The sequence below is a fragment of the Vicugna pacos genome, chromosome 24, assembly GCF_048564905.1.
Source record: "Vicugna pacos chromosome 24, VicPac4, whole genome shotgun sequence".
NCBI classification, from domain to species: domain Eukaryota; kingdom Metazoa; phylum Chordata; class Mammalia; order Artiodactyla; family Camelidae; genus Vicugna; species Vicugna pacos.
The window spans coordinates 1,058,123-1,074,090 of record NC_133010.1 but is presented as its reverse complement, the minus strand read 5'-3'; the positions used below and the strand labels follow the sequence as shown (position 1 = coordinate 1,074,090).

The 15,968-nt window shown below is 41.8% G+C and overlaps 1 long non-coding RNA gene across 2 annotated transcripts in view; it reads left to right on the top strand.

The window, feature by feature from the left end:
* LOC140688846 (uncharacterized) overlaps window positions 1–15,968 on the top strand; it is a 29,701-nt gene that overhangs the window by 11,875 nt on the left and 1,858 nt on the right. The window contains exons 1-2 of one of the 2 annotated variants that reach the window (XR_012063691.1): window positions 8,988–9,123; window positions 14,078–14,152. This is a non-coding gene — a long non-coding RNA (uncharacterized lncRNA). Of the gene's footprint in view, window positions 1–8,987; window positions 9,124–14,077; window positions 14,153–15,968 lie in introns of those variants that run through there. The other variant, XR_012063690.1, reaches the window with a different exon arrangement.

The following is a 15,968-nucleotide window of genomic DNA, read 5'->3' as shown; positions in this document are numbered from 1 at the left end:
TGAGGGCTTTAAGGGCCTGACTCCCTTCATCAAGGATGTGGCTCAGAAAGCTTGGAGATGCAACCAGAGCAGGGTGATGTTTTTACATCATGATAATATTAGCGTTATCGGTTCACCTATGTCTACTGAAAAAAATGCACAACCTAAAAGTTAAGAATTATGTTTTCTTCATTAGACATTCTGCAGACTCCAAGCCCAGGAGAGAGCCTTTCAGATAGCCCTAAGGGACTGCTCCAAAGAGGTAAGGGAAGAGCCAGGAGATATAGGAGTTCTTGCAACAAAGACCAGGTAGTCGGAACATCAAAATATTACTGTTAATTCAAGCAAACCAGACATCTCAAGTTAAGGGATTTAGCACTTTTCCACGTATGGGAAGATGGAAGAGTCTGGGCTCATTGAAATAATTCCTTTGACATGCACCTTGGTCATCTAGGGCCAGCATCCTGTTCTTTCCCATCCTGAGTTCCCTCAGGGTGCACTGTCAAGGGCGGTTGTAGCAGCTTGATGGCTGCAACATCTTTTGTTTACTGATATGGCAGGCAACATTTTTCATTCCCACCTGTAATAAAAGCCGACAAATATGTAAGTAGGGATACTGTCAATGTCTCATACATATCATGTCTCAAGGAACTCCTCAGGAATGGTGAGACCCAAGCTTTGTCCTCCTCTGTCAGAAGCCAGGTGAAGAGTAGCTTTGATATTTATCTGAGAGGAGGGTAAGAAAATTATCAGATGCATAAATGTACTTAGCCCTTAAAAATGTCTAGGAGTGGGGAGAAGGGGCTCAGGGGGAGGGAGAAGGCTGCAGAGTGCAGAGACGAAAAGGTGCGGGTTAGGCAGGGAGGGGGTGAACATAGAGGCTAAACCCAGAGACCCAGGGACCATCCATGGACCCTCTGGAGACTTAGGCAGTGACGTCACTCTCCCTTTTCATGTTACGGACAACTTAAGTAGCTAATGCAGGAACGTCATTCCATCCCTCACTCTAGCTTGTGTGACGTTGAGCCCGACACTTAAATATTTGGACGTGAATGTTCTGAAACCTTCCTTGGAGCAAGCTTTACTTGTTTTTGTGAAAGAAACGGACACAATCCCTTCTGCTCAGTTACCTGGGGCATCGGGTTCAGTGTGGACAGTGAGACAGCAAGAAGTGTTTACCCCCAGGCCCGGGGCAGCAGCCAGAGGGGTGGCAGGTTAGGTGCTTTACTTCTGCGTCCTCTGATACCACCCCTCCACGCCGCAGGCTGGACTAAAAGCAACCATGAGTAGCAGCTGAGGAAGTTTCTAAACTTAGTAGCTTAATTTTCCTATTTATGGAATCAGCACCATGGCCACAGGTCCTTTTTCGGTTGTTATTTAAACTCACAGTAGGTAAGGTGTGGTACCCTGATGATAAGTTAGGCGCATCCCGGGGGTGCTGCCCACATGGGAATCAGTCCAAAGGTGGGCGAGCTGCCTCTCAGGCATATGAGGTTGTGATTCATATGCTGGGTGGGACATGACAAGCATGTGTGCGAAGATGCCCTGAAAATAAACAAACAAACAAACAAAGACATAACTTTATAGTGTCTTTTTTATTAAGGACAAGAGAAGGAAGCAGGCAGCTTTGTACAAGAACACAACCAGATTTCATTATTTGGGGGTCTACCTTTCGATGTGAGCTTTCTCATTGTTATCTGGGCAATTTGGGACAAGGCTTTTTAAATCTCAGATGATGATAACACTTTCACCCAACTGAGGAATAAATAAGTAGGTGGGCTTAAAATTGTTTCGCTAACTATAAGTTGACACCCCACTGCTATTTAGAGTAAGGAAGGAAACTTAGAATCTTAACAGCCGACAATGTTATGATTGTAAAACTGTATCCTTAGGCTGTAAAAAGACAGATGATTAAAGAATAACTCATCAATGATCTCAGTCCAGATAGACTCACCCAGAGCTGGCAACATGTTAGATTCATGCTTTATAATATTGAGACATAATGGGTCAGGGAGAGAGTTTTATTTGACTGCTTTCCTTCCTGTAAGTGTGGGGCTCAGACCTACCTGAATACTTGTTCTAACAACCGTGACCTCAAAAATTTTGCTCTGCTAAGATCTAGGTGGAGAGATTCACCGGTACTGTGGCTTGGGTATGCACACTGAGAACACAAGGAGGAGAGCTGTGTTATACTGAGGTGCCATTTCAGATACTTCAGATTTCCAAGACAACCCCGTGATCCCTTGCTCTGGATTCAGTGCACGGCTTTCAGTGGTGTTGGCTGTGTCAGCTGCTCTTAGCCATGAACCACAGCATCTCGGAGAGACTCTGCTAAGTGCCCACCGGGTCTGTAGCGTGGAAAACACGACTGCCAAGTTAATGGAGAGCTTCTGCTACTGAGGGCTGAGAGATTTCAATCACGGCTGTTGTCAATGAGTGGGGATGATTGGAGCCATGGTGTATCCTTGTCTGAAAAAAAGAGCAGAAGCTTAAAAAAAAAACACATCCTGAGTAGATGGCAGGTCCAGTTGTGAGCTGCTGCAGGTGTGTAAGCTGACGGGCGCTGGGCTGATTTCCTCCCTGGGACGGGGAGCTCTCCTGCAGGGCCCTGCATCTCCCCACATCTCCACTGCTCCAGAAACAGGAGGTTAATTAGCCCAGTGCTTAATGAGAGTGTCTGGAGGAGCTGTTGAGAAAATACTAAAAAATAAATGAGATGGAGGAACAACGGAGACAAGGCAGAGGGCTGCGGTGCGCTCCGAATGGCTGGTGGGAGAAATTAACGTGGCTGAGACAGATTGACAAGGACTGTGCAGCTGGGTCCCCGCCCTGGTGCCACTGGAGGGGCACTCTGGTGATAAGCAAACAGCGCAGAGATGGGGGAACTTGCGAGACTTGGCAGCTCTGGATGGTGATGCGAGGATATGTGTGCAGGAGGCAGAGTGGAAAGGGGGAGAGCTATGCTTATATTTTGAGGACTTGAGAATCATAAGACTTCTAAGGCAAAGAAACAATTATCTTCTATTCCTAGCATCATTGGTTACTGACTTACTATCAAGCTTGGTACCTAGAACGAGGGGCAACAGGCAGAAAGAGGATGCCACAAGATGACCCTCTTGTACCAGAGCTGAAAGTAAGTATCTGTGGAATACATGAATGAATAGAAAATTAAATGAGTTTTCCTAAGCTGAGGCCATGATTTCATGGCAGTGGTTTTCAAACCATTCTCTGAAAAGCCCAGAAGGTCCATGGAAGTATGTCAGGAAACTCCATGAAATTGTTGGTCAAATTACTTGGATGAGTTTATGGCTGTTTGGAGAAGTGTTTCAAAGACCAGACACTCAGTTAGGGTTTGATTTAGAATCCTACTAAACGTTCGTGTCTAACTGAGTCAGGCTTCAGCACGGCCATCAGAGCCCAAGGTCACGGGGAGAGCTGGTAGCTGAGTTAAAGATTAAGTCAAGAACTTCTGATTTAAGCTCCAGTGCTCTTTCCAACTCACCAAGCTTGGGGCTGCAGATGCATCAGAAAAAAATGAGCCCAAAATACGTTAGAGGTTCATAAAAAATTGTCATTGCCTTGGAAAGGTGGCAAGACTCAGGAGGGCAAAGTGAGAACTGAGCCAAACTTTCAGGCAAATGAGTGTCTAGAAATGGGGACTTTGACAAAACCCAGGGGAGCCAGGACAGAAAAAGCATGTGTATATCATTGACACAAAGAGATCTTAATACTGTGAAATCCTGTTAGCTTGGGCTCCTATTGTTTAAGGTAACTTTAATAATCCCAGTTTTACACTTGAAGAAACTGAGTCTCAGAAAGATGAAGTAACTCTACCGAAGTCAAGGTAGAGCCGGGATTCAAACTCAGGTCTGCCAAGCACCGAAGTCCCCATTGTCACTGGGTGGAGTAGGTGGGCCTCTACAGGTCATTAATAAAATTCCAAAACAAATGGGGAAAGTAATCAGAAAGTGTAGTGATTATCTGAATGCTGACAGGCCCTGAGAACCAGGACCATCCATCTCAGGGCCTGGGCACTGAGAAAGGAAACCATGTCTCACCCTCTACAGTGACATGACTGTGCCACTCCTCCGTCTTTGTTAGCATGCACCTTCTCCCCCAAGACATGCTGAAGTGTGCAAGGCCATGTTCCCAGCATGTAGCAAGTCAGGTTTGTCTTATAAAGAGGTTGTAATAAAGATATTTGGGGAGCCAGCTCTTGATACGAAATTGGTTTTGCAAAGTATTCAAATCCCCAAACCATCTCGCCCTGTCGTCTTTGACAAAGAGCCAAGTGAGGAATGCAGACCCAGAGAAGCACCAAGCAGGGCTTACAAAATGCTCCCCTTCTCTGCTGAGAAATTTAAGTTCATAACAAAGGAGAAATGTTTTATCCTCTTCACTGCCTCCTCCCCTAAAAATAATAGAGACTTTTGCAGTCCCAGTGGAAGCCAGAGTTGTTGGGGAGGGACAGAGGGATTGTGTCATCTGGAGGAACTAGGGGCAAGAAGCAGAGGGAAGGTGTCACAAAACGGCCCTCTTGTGCCAGAGCTAAAAAGATGAGAAAGTGTAATATTACCCGGGATTCCATGCTGCTCACTGAGGCTTAGAATGGCACGCTGGGGGTGGGGGGAGGATGGATGCAAAAGTCATTTTCTGAGCAGAAGACAAAGGACACAACAAGATGCCTTTCCATCCGGTCCTTTCACAACTTTAAAATTTGATTCCAAACTGATTTATGGAAGTTACATTCCATCTCAAAAGGCTTTGCTATTGACCTATTATCAAAAGCAGGGATAGGAAGCAGGTAATTGCCTAGGAATATAAAGACATGGACTGGAGTTCTATGTGGTGGATGGGGCTGCCAGTACGCCCCCGTCTCCATCATTCAGCACGCAGGCTCCCTGACTCCGATGAAACCATGAAACTTGATGATGCTGCAACTGAACTTTGGGTGGAGTTACAAATGAAGTTCCCAAAATCCTCTCTGTATTGATTGGCTTCATTTGAATTATTTTAACCAACTGAGCGTGGTGTCTAGCACACAGCAGTATTCCTAAGTACCAGTCACGTGATCTGATCGTTCAGATTAGGAGGGCCTCTGATGGTGGCCATGTACAATGTGAGACCCACGGTCCATGGGCCTGTTTCATTTAACAGAAGTTTTAAAGGAGTCAGAACAGGCAAAGAACGACCACAGTCATTACCAGGGTTGCCACCAGGTTGGAGGGAGGAATCAGAAGAGGGTAAAACACGTGGGCAAGTTCACTTCATGCAGGGAAACCAGGCGAGGGAGGAGGAAGCCGGCTGCTCACACTTTCTCTAAATCTGGAACTTCTCTAGGTTCTACAGAAACAAAATGAAGAATTCTCCTTCTGCCCTAAATTCCCTTTACGGGCTTTCAAATCCGAGGTGTTCCCTGTCCTTCGCTGTCAGTTACGCCTTCTCTTTTTGTTTCCCAGCTTCTAGGAATTTCCAAATATTTCTTTCAAGCTGATGATTCTACTCACATTATATATGCCATCAGTTTTTACATCTTGTGTTTGGTTTTTATTACCTTTAATTTTTTTTTTTTAATTTTGGAGGGATGCTGAAGGAGTTAAGCAAAAGGTGAGCATGTGTGTTGATCCACTGCCCTCAACGAGAGGACCTTCCTGACACAAGCAAACATTTTTAATTATAATGAAGTTCAATTCGTCAATGTTTTCTCTTATGGCTCACAATTTTGGTGTTGCCTTAAGGAGTTTTAATACGGCATCATGCTTAGAGATGTTCCCTGAATATCCGTGAGATATGCTGAGTGGTATATGAGTATTAAAAAGTCCTGTAAGAGCTTAGGGGAGGGGGACACCACTAAGAAGTAGGTAGCCTGGCAGTGTTGCTTCACACTTTTCCAATAAGCTCCTGAATTTCCTAAGTACAGAGATATATTGTTAATGTTTCAGGATTTGGCTTGAGCACATAAAATTGGAGAAATGCATCTATCTGTGGCCAGTGAGCCCTAAACAGAACCACTTAATTCCTAAAAAGCCAGGAATTTTCCTAAGCTCTCAAGTCCTGCCTAGCACCTCTCCCCTGGCTCGTCATATCCTTTTATTTCATAGGAGTTTCTGTGAAGTTTCAATGGACTCTGTGGACATTCTCTCCTGTGATTGCAGAGGAATTAAATGTCTGTTTATTTCACTTAGTGCTGTGATCTTCTTTGTTCCACTGAGATTTTAGATTCTGTTTATTTCAAATTTACTATTGAGGGACTGAAGACCTACCTGATTAAAAAAATAAAAAATCTATATATTTTTTACTAGCAAATGCCCTATCAGATAGCACCACTGAGTTCTCTGTGTGTGCATTGTTAGCATCCAGCACAGAGTAGGTCCTCAGTGAGTCTGATGAAATAATGAAATAAGTGATTGAACGCCAGACACAAACCAGAAGAGTTGAACAAAACTTTTAATCCTACACCTCTGCATATCTATCCATCTCCATATACATGTAAACACTAAAACCAAGTGTATTACAGATAATTCTGAGGTTGAGAAAAATATTTTTTCTCCCTAATTCTGGAGAGGAAAAAAAATCTAGTTTCTCTAGTTATAAAATGAAGGGCATTTTTTCCCCTTTAGCTGTTCTACAATGACATTGGTGTTATTATAAATGTCACTTTATTTAGCTGTTTTTCTGGGGGTATTTTTGGGGGGGAGGGAGATAATTAGATTTATTTATTTAGTTGTTAGTTAATGGAGGTACTGGGGATTGAACCCAGGACCTTGTGCATGTTAGGCATGTACTTTACCACTGAGCTATACCCTCTCCCCCATTTAGCTGTTCTTCTAAGGTGCAGAAGAAATCTAGGTGGGGCACAGGAAGAGAAGCCCTGCATGCTCTTCCCAGAGTCAATGATGGCATTGATCAGCCGGAAGACGGCAGCATGGCTGGCCCTTCACTGGGATGTCTGCGGGACAGCTCTGGTCCTTGCTTTGCAGTGGTTGCTGCTCGCACTCACGCTGGGGGAACACAGAGCTGGAGCCCCAGCCCCTTTCTTTGACTTCCAGCTTCCCGCCAGTGCTCATAATGAGCATATGCTCTGGCTGCATGACCTGGCTTCATTCACAACTAAATCAGGACTAAAGCAGTCTGGATGATAGATAGCAGCTTATCAATAATTGAAAAGAAAGGCTCAGCGATGTCCCATTATCTGAATAATTAATGCTCCACTTGGGTTTTGTAATTCCTTAATAAAACTGACTGATTGATTTGCTTAATTAATTCCTCCTTCGACAGGCTTACTGCTTTCTTTGGAGACAGGGATGGGTAAAAGAAAAAAGAAGGTAATTTAAGCTAAGAGGAAAGATTTAAAATCTTCATAAACTTTTAACCTGCTCAGAGTATTATAAAAACAAATTTTGCAGCAAACCTCCCCCGCGTCTTGGTTCTGCCATAAAAGACCCCCAGACGTCTGTCAACAGACAGCGCATGTCACCTGGGTATGTTTGGTGTGGCAGCTGATGAAATATTATGCTACACGGTACGGGCCCCAACCACATCTGTGGTAATAAACTCAGCTCAACTTTAAACACTTTTGAATAAATCGATCTGAATGAACGTTGACAGCAGGCTTCTGTTTAAAGCAGTGAGCTCTGGGCAAGGCAGGGGCAGCTACCTCGAGGCTGAGTGAGCTGACGGCCTTGCCTGTGTGAAGCATCCCTCTGGCTTCACGTGCACCTGCTCTCACTGAAGAACAGTGCCTGTCACTAGAGCTCGGTCCAGCACCAAGTCTACTGCCACCCTTCCCGTGATGACTGGGGTTGATCAGAGAAGGACTGAATCAGCGCCACAGTGAATTAAACTACGAAATGGAAAGAAACAGGTCGTACAGCAGGTGAGGGGTGGAGGATGGGGATTGAGAAAAAGAAAACTGCGAGTTAAGTGAGGGAATGTGAAGTGGTACATAGCCCAAGGAAGAGAATTAAAGCCATTTCTCTTAATTCTGGGACCCAGGTGCAATTTGTAGCTAGAAAAATAATACAATCATTTTTAGAAAATGTTAAAGAAAGGATAAAACACATTGAAGATAAATTATTCAGTTGAAAGAAGAAAGCAAGCCTTACTAGTACAAACCTACTTACATTTCAATGATGCTATTAAGCTACATATCCGGGGTGCGCAATGGAAGGTTTAGTCTCGGATTCTATTTCAGTCACGTTTTGCCATGGCATTGCTTTCTGTGGATTTGTTTAGAACTTTGTCTTAGCCACCTTGGGCTGCTATAGCAAACATCGTAGAAAGAGGTTTAAACAACAGACACCTAGGTCTCACAGTTCTGGAGACTGACCTTGGTTCCTGGTGAAGACCCTCTTTGGGGTTTATAAATGGCTGTCTTCTTCCTGTGCCCTCATATGGCAACAGGGAAGAGCGAGGCGGGGATGGGGAGAGAAGAAAGACAGAGAGAGGAAATAGAGCAAGCCCTCGTTTCTTCTTATAAGAGCACCCATCCCATCATGAGGACCTCTCATTGATCATCTAAACCTCTCAAAGGCTCCACCTCCTGATACCATCACTTTAGGGGGTCAGAGCTTCAACATCTGAATTCTGAGGGGATGAAAGCATTCAGTCTACAACACAGTTAAGAAGAATTACTGGTAAAGGTGGGTTGAGTTTTGGGCGTGGAAGCCTATTTCTAACTAGGGGCGAGGGTTTTGTGCACAGACTCAGGGTAATGGCAGTGTCTGCGGAGTAGTAAGAACAGGTTTCTTTCCCTCAAATTTTCATGATAAAAGTAGACCTATACCAAAGGAAATGCATTTCCTGGTAAGGTAGCGACCAATTCACAGTACGCGTAGCTCAGCTAACTAGCTGGAGGAGGTTGAAATGATCAGCACTGATTCTCAAAGGACTTGAAACACACATCTCACAGTCTTGACTACTGCTACAGTGATGGCCACCAGTTTACCTTGACTTTCTCACTTTTAACCAACTAGCTACATGTCTCATATACAGGAGGGACACACCTTTCAAGAATGAACAAACGAGTGGCTGAGAATACTTGAAAAGCATTCTAAGTACAGTTCCGGGAGCGATGTCACAGGCCGTCTTGGTAAATCTCCATTGCCATCCTGGAAGACAAACATCTTGAGTCACTTTTTACAGGTCAGAAATCTGGGGCCAAAGGGGAGCAGTTGTAGAGAAATAAAAAAGCCAAACTTTGAACGAGGTTGGTTCATCTTTTGTTGATCCCATTTATTTATTACAGTCACTTTGGTTTGTGCAAACTCTTGGCCCTCTTACCCACATTCTCTCTATTCTTCTAGGCCCCCTCCTCCATGAAGAGTACCCTGATTGCACCAGTTTATACCAATTTCTCCTCTCTGAATGGCTTTTGCCCTTTTCATCAGATACCTCCAGTGTACCATGCTTTCTTTTTCACGTGGTTCACTTTTATCTTTTCACCTAGTATATAAACATCTTTGCCATTATAATTTCCTTACAGATAACACAGTATTAAGTACATTTTTGGTTATGTAGATATCTCAATATATTTTAGACCATCAATCAATTGACTGAGCGATTTTAGATCTTTCTCTTGAAAGAGTTAAATTATTATATTTTTTGCAAAATAATTGAGTTGTTTTCTTTTTAACTGAGTGTTAACTAAAATGATTAGTTCTGTGTGTAATATGTAGTGAATTAGCTGCACCAGAGAATAATAGCACCAGACTGAAAAAAAAAAAAAGACAAACTAAAAAGAACCCCAAATTTGGCATAGGATTTAATGTCTAATCAGTTAAAATGATGAGTTTCTGGAAAGATGTCTGTAGGTTCAGGTGACTATAGAAAGTTGGTTCATAGTGTCCTCAGATATGTTTCTACCAAATAAGAGTATGAGTCAGTCTTCCAAAGCTTTAAAACTAGGCATACGCTTCTTTGTAAGGACTTTCCCAGAATAGACCAGTTCCATCAATACTGAAAACTCAGGAAGGAAGCTCCTTCTTTGGTGACACTCTGCAGGTGTCATCAGGGACTCGTCATCAGGTGCAGGGGCAACACACTGCGAATTAAGAGCATTAGGTTATTGAAATCCAATGTTTATTTGTTCATCCATTCAAAAATATTTACTGAGCTTCTATTCTTTGTGATGCAATATTTTAGGAATAAAATATGTCGAATGGAGGGAGTCAACATTTTAGATTGGCTAGTGGGTGGTGAAGGTAAAGAGAAAGACAGAGAGAGAGAGAGAGAATGCTGTGCAGATATTATCATGGAGATGAGCTGTCCTGGCAGAGGGAATTTCAGATGCGCTGGTGTGGAAGAGAGCTTGGCAAGCTCCAGGAAGAGTGAGGAGGCCAGTGTATTAAGAGTGATGGAGCAAAGGAGAGAGCAGAAGAGATGAAGGGAGAGAGTAACAGCAAGCCAGTTCACACAGGAAATTGAAAATCAGGGCGGAGAGTAAGTCATGGTGAGGCTGTATTCTGAGTGAGATGAGTAGCCGTTGGAGAGTTCTGCGTGGCTCCTGCACCACATGTGGACACCCCAGCTTCTCTTTCCTAATTGCCGCTCTGGACCATCCCTTGAGCTTATAAGAATACTCATTGGTAGCACCATTTGACCTATGCAGACTGGACACAGTAAGGATCCTGTGGAGCTCTTAGAGTCAATTTTCAATTTCATAATCTGGGACAACACTGCTTAGAATTTACTTCTGAAAAGATGCTCAGTCTAGAATTTAGAAGGTTTTAATTTTAGAGCAGCTTTTGTTGCAGCTGCTGATGGGAGGTACTAGGAGTTGAATGAGGTAAGATAGTATCTAATTTATTCTTTATTCAATAAAATTTGATTCCAGAAAAACTGACAAAATTACAACTAAGTCCCCAGAAAAGGCATCACTCAAAGAGCATCTTGTTGGGGTTTAGAGTCCAGGCTTTACAGTCAATAGACCACTCCACCATCTACTTGCTCATAACATGTTATGACTTCAGTTCAGAGTTAACCACTCTGAACATCACTGTCTTCATCAGCAAATGATGTTGATGGTGCTCACCTTACAAGGCTGCTGGGAGGGAACAATAATTATCTATATATCACATAAATGACACCTGATACCCCATCTATGAGCCCCCACTCAGATGTAGCAGACCGGGACCGTGGCAGGATATTTATGTAAACTGGAGAATTAAGTGAATTTCTCAACCAACCACCCACTTCAGTGTTTCAAGCTAAAGTCATCAGTGACTTATGCCGACCTCATGACTAGAGCCGTTCTGACCTGCACTCTCCCTGCTCTATTCACCTGTGTGTAAGCCCTAATTCCTATATTACATTTTTATTTCTTGAGGTGCTTTGATTCCATGGCCCGATCCAGACTAATTTATAGAGAATGACCCATATGAAAGACGCAGATGCCTTTTCAGCTACTCAAGTGAAGACAGCACAAGGATCAATTCCACCATGACACCCAGGTGTGCTCCAACCAACTTCCTCTGAGGAACTCTCCCTTCGAAAATCATAGGAATAACTAACAGACAAACATCCTTCACAGAGTCTCAGAGCTCAGAAAACCCAAAGAAAGCTCAGAGAAATACCTCCTCCATGAATAACTGACAGTGCTCCAAATATCCCTTTTTTTCAGCATTTCCAAAAGAACTAAATTGCATAGGGCAGAACTTTTTCCAGAATTAAAAATTAACTTAGATGTCAAAATAAAACCCTAGAATTTAATTTATCATAAAAGCTGTATTCTGGAATAGAATCTAATGGACCAAAACAGATAAAGCAATTAAATGGGAAATGCTATGAATTAATCTTATTTAAAGAGGCAGTCAGGATGGAATTCATATTTTTAAAGTTACAAAAACCAGCAAAAGAAAAAAAAATCCTTTCCAGCAAAGCTAGTGGTGCCATAATTTAAAATAATAAAGCATTGTAAGTACCTAATTTATTCATTTTCTGCAGGTGCTATTTATTCATTTTGACATTCCTCTCAGTTTTGATTGCTGGTGACTTTCCTCACTTTGGGGACATTTTACTTTTTTTTCCACTGTTACTTGTTAAATTTTAGTGGTAGCAGTGTATGTGTTATGTAAAGTGGAAGAGTACTAAAGCCCTGAAAAACAGTTCAAGCTTAAACCCAGTGCTTCTAGAATATTCTATTAAATAGCCCCTCTGTGCCTTAGTGTCTCCCATCAAGTGACTAGAACCTCATATAATAATGTAATGGTGAAAGCAATCTGTAAAGATCCTAGAGCATCCTAATTATCATTGTGACTGTTATTAACAGAGTGACTATTTCATCATCTTCCTTTTTATAAGAATTGCATATAATTAAGGGGTATAACTTGATGTTCTGCTATCTGTATACATTGTGAAATGACCGCCACACACTGAAGCTAATTAACGTACTCATCCCCTCCCATAGTTACTTTTTATAATGAGAAGATTTAAAATCCACCCTCAGCAAATTTCAAGTAGGCAACACAGTATTGTTAACTGTAGTTCTAGAGATTTAATGTACAGCAGAGTGATTATGTTTGGAGGTTTGGCGTTAGATTTCCTTTGTTACTGCTTTTTTGGCCATGCCGTCTGGGGTTCCCCTGTGTGGGCTTGGAGGAAGACCCCCCAGGTTCTCATCCTGCTTCTGTCACTTCCTAGTGCTGAGATCTTGTACAGATTCACTCTCTCTGTGACTTGGTTTCTCCATCTCTATAGTAGGAACATTAATAGTACTTGCCTTATAGTTTTGTGCTGCTTAAAAAAATTTCACAGGAAAAGAGCTTAGAATATTAGCTGGTATATAGTAAACATGCAATAAAGGTTAACTATTATTATTATTATTAATAATCATTTTATATAATTTTTCTTTGACTTCACCCTAAATATGTGTGTTATGATTTCAGAGAATCATTTGTAACTTTTGTAATTTCCTTCATGCTTATAAATTTAAAAGCAGACTGATAAAAATAAGCAAGAAAAACTCAAAGCCTTATCTTAGTAGATCTTAACCTTTAAAACATTCATTGTAAAATATGATAAATTCTGATGTCTATGAAATCTCACATAGATGATGCGATATAAACAAATCACCAATGAGACAAAGTGCATCGCCCCTCCCCATCCGCACAGCGGGGGCCAATGCGCCTCCCTCTACCTACTGCATCCCGCAGGAAAAGTGCAGTTAATGAGAGCACAGCCTCTATTCATTGTTAGTTCTTCCTCTGTTTTTTTGTTCTGCAGTGTCTCTTTCTCCCCCCAGAAGATTTTGCATGTTGTCCCCAGTCTTCAAAGCCATCCACAGGCTGCCTGCACCTGCCAGTTGACATCATCTGAGTTACTGCTTCTTTCTTCAGTATGTGTTCAGTTCTTCCTGTTGGCTGATCATTCTCCCGGTCACCTCCAGCCACATCTGGAGCTGGCCCCACTGTGCTGCGGTTTTTTTTTTTTTTTTTTTGCTGCTTCTTGGACGGTCTGCCCTTCTCCACTCTTCCCCAATCCTACCCACCTTCCAGGGTGGCTCCCAGTACCTCTCACCCTAACAAAGCCTCCTCTGTGCCTTGGCTCCCTCGGAGGCTTCTGTTGTGAACCCCAGGGTAATTATAAAGGGCAAACCTCCAATTCACATGATTTTAACTCCCCACTAAGTTTTAAGAAAATTTGGAGTAGATTTTATGAATCAAATTCCTAATAACAAAACTGATTTTTGTTTTCTTTTTTTACTGTGTTGTTTAATTTGTTAGGGCTGATTTTTTTTTTAACTTAAACTTCCTCCCTTTCCTCTTTCTCCACGGCCCCTCCCCATTAGGTATTTGTGTCTGATGATAATGCAGTCTCTTGTCACAACAAAACTTTTTATTTTTTGAAATGAGCTCTTACAAGTTTTTACTATCAACACATATTTACTTAGTAGTTGCTCCTTGGAGTCATATTAAGTTAATGGAATTTCTAAATTAACACTATGGATAAATAGCTAAAGTCAATTTTGTTTATATAACAAGTTTGGCTTCATAATCAGTTCTGATTCTGCTATAAGATTTAGGACAGTATTTAACAATGGAGAATAAACTAAGTATACATTGATTATAAGAGAGCTCTGACTTTCATTTTTTCCCCCCAGAAAATGGATAGAAGTTGAGAAGATTTGATAAAGGATAAAGAACTATTGGCCAGTCATTAAAGAGACACCTCAGAGGTAACCAACCCCCAAACATAATTAATCACTTTCACTCCTGGTCGAGGAGAAGATCCTGGAACAGCATAGACTGATAAATGTTATCTGAGAATGAATGATGGATGCTTACCTGAGAAACGACAACAACAACAAAAAGCAACATAAGATTGTCGATCAGATTGTCAGGCAATGTTACCTTGTCTGAGTAGACTTGTCTGACTTGAGTCATGGAAGAGCCAACTATGGATTAATTAGACAATTATGGAAAAGAAGTGTTGTTAGAATGAAAATCATTAGTTTAAGAAGTAAACGTACGGCTGGCTATAAACAGTGAGATAAGATTAAAGTGAGGAAGTATAGTTAAACCTAGGAAAGCTTGACCCAATGAAGTAGAAATGTCTATTTGATGAGGGAGCAATACTATGGGGTATCATTTCATTTGCATCATGCTCAGATTCCTAATTATGATAAAATGCAGTTTGGTGTTCGTGTTCATGAGGTAGCCACTCAGTTAAAACTGGACATCTGGAATGTGTCAGCAGGAGTGAGGGAGGAGATTTTTAAGGCAGCAGAAAGAGGGTGGGGAGGCAATGGTATGAGTGAGATCAGAAAGGAAGAACATTGAAAGGAGAGGGATGGGCAGGCTGAAGGACTGAGGTTTTCATGCATAGGAACCAAAAAGACACAAATACAGATGAATTTCTTATAAAATAATTCTGAACAGAACAACAACAAAAAATAAATAAATAGGTATAGCATAATAAGACCTGTAAAATCCATACAACAAAAGCTTTTTATTTTTAAAAGAAAATATTTTCTTTTTTATTGTTGGCAAATATACATAGCATAAAATTAACTGTTATGATTAACTATTTTAAGTGTGTGCTTCAGCAGCATTTAGTATATTCAAAATGTGGTGGCATCACCTAGACTTTCCATCTCTGGATACTTTTTGTCATCACAGATGGAAACAAACCTAAGCCCCCTTCCCTCATCCCCCCACCCCCCAGGGAGCTTTGTTCTTCTTTCTGCCTGTGTGGGTTTGCCTCCTCTAGTTACCTCATGTAAGTGGGATCATAAAACATTTGTTGTTATTTTCTGCCTGGCCTATTTCATTTATTATGTTTTCAAAATTCAACCATTTTGTAGCATGCATTGGAGTTGCATTCATTTTTTAACTCTGAATAATATTCCATTGCATGTACATACCACACGTTGTCCATTCATCAATTGATGGATGCTGGGGGTGGCTTCCACCTTTTGGCTATTATGAATGATGCTGTTTTGAAATTCTTGTAGATACATTCTCAGAAGTGGACTTAACTGGTCACATGGTAATTCTGTGTTTGCTTTTAGAGGAACCACTGAACTGTGTTCCACAGTGGCGCCAACATTCTCCCCAACAGCACACGAGGGCTCCAACTTCTCACATCCAGGCTCTCACCTGTTCTTTCCCACTATTTTTTATTAATAACATCAAATAAGTATGAAGTGATTAAATAACGTACTTCTTAAACATTAACATAGCAAGAAGCACAAAGATAAAATCTTCAAGAGGAATGCTACATTGCAAAGCATGATGTATTTTTCAAATGGTAGCCAGAATGCTCACAGTCTTTGAGGTCTCCCAGAGTTTTTCCTCTGCCTCACGTGCTCTGTGTTATAGCTCAGTAGAGAAAACCTTACTTTCACTCTATCACAGAGAAGGTGATGGCACACGTCCATATGTGCCCTTTGCTCACCATGATGGTGAGTCTTACAGATGTAATGCACCTTGAGTGGGAGCACCAGGTTGAGACAGTGGAGCTGTGGAGGAGGAATGAGGGGGTACAGAGGT